General features: G+C 38.3%; 1 protein-coding gene across 1 annotated transcript in view; it reads right to left on the bottom strand.

Moving 5' to 3' along the window:
- The window catches only part of LOC107679272 (dedicator of cytokinesis protein 11-like), a 92,985-nt gene that overhangs the window by 13,528 nt on the left and 78,080 nt on the right, over nt 1-1,377 (bottom strand). The window lies entirely within an intron of this gene.

Raw genomic sequence — 1,377 nt, 5'->3', positions numbered from 1 at the left:
AAAAAAAAAAAAAAACTTCCTACCAGTGGCCCTCCTGCACAAAACTTAACATCTAGCACAGTTTTATCATATGTAGAATGCAAAATGTTTCAATAAGGATTTCAGTCAAAAGCAATTTATGCAGTATTTCAAACCTTTAACCCACGGGGAAATAAACCCATGGCAACAGTTTAAAAGTAGCCCAATTCCATGGAAAAAAACAAGGACTTGACAACCCTGCATCCATACACGAGCTGCAGGAGTCAGATTTGACTGATCACGGGTCGAGAGAGATGACTGACAATGCTGGAGGATTTGCTGCTCGTCAGATCCTGAGCTTATTGACAAATATCTGATCTTGTAAGATGTGCTCCCTTTACACAGAGCACGATTGATCGCGAAATAGAAAGTGAGAGTGAACAGCGAGCGTTCATTCAAATGCGATTTCAATACCCCGCTCACTGATGTGCGAAAATTATATACAATATTAGAATGTTTACGGGAGCTGGACACACATGTTGCGGGAGCGGGCGGTAATGGTCAGAAATTCAGCGGGAGCAGGCTTTAGAAAACAGTCTCTAGGGCTCTAGGCAGCACATCAACACACACGCTAGGTTTTTTTTCACGCTACCCCATCTCCACTCCCAATTATTAGTGCTGTTTCGTTCTGTCTTTTGACAGCACATATAGGACAATTTTTGAAATAGCACCATAAACAACATTTATTTCAAATTTAATTCAAGCACTTTCAAGAAGCCTGGGAACCCTGCCATCAGATTTGTATCAATGTGAAAACCAAAGGGAAAGTGTCACAGAGACCAGAGACGTCACCGCTGCCAGTTAGATGGCACCAATCAATGTAGGATTTTAAATCTTAAACAAACATCAAACATCAAAAACAAAAAAAACACACCAAATGATCTAGAAAGCATTTGAATGGAGTCTGTATGTTAAGCAGTTTGGGCTGAACAGGTTTATTTAGTTAGTTCTTTCAGGATTATAGAGTGGGGGAACTATGACGGCAGATATGTTATTCCATGCTGGTTCCTTCGAGATTTTCCTATGGGGTTTTTCAATTTATGAGTAAAATAAAGACTGTGTAAACATAACTTGACGATACTTTGGTGTTTTGTTCTACAACGTAAATTACACACATCCATACGCAAAACACAAATTTTGAAGCAGTTATGTTCATTTTTGAAAATTTATGTTTTTAATAAGTAACTACAGTAGATAAAAACTGGGCTGTGAGTGTGTGTAATTTACATTGTAGAACAAAACGTAAAAGTATCGTCAAGATTTGTTTACCACAGGCTTTATTCTACTCATAAATTGAAAAACCCCATTATAAAACCCCATAGGAAAATCTCAAAGGAACCCGCTTGGAATTACACTTCC

The sequence above is a fragment of the Sinocyclocheilus anshuiensis genome, unplaced genomic scaffold, assembly GCF_001515605.1.
Source record: "Sinocyclocheilus anshuiensis isolate Anshui unplaced genomic scaffold, SAMN03320099.WGS_v1.1 scaffold1644, whole genome shotgun sequence".
Lineage (NCBI taxonomy): Eukaryota > Metazoa > Chordata > Actinopteri > Cypriniformes > Cyprinidae > Sinocyclocheilus > Sinocyclocheilus anshuiensis.
Note: the sequence above shows the minus strand (reverse complement) of the source record. Positions and strands in the feature narration are given on the sequence as shown.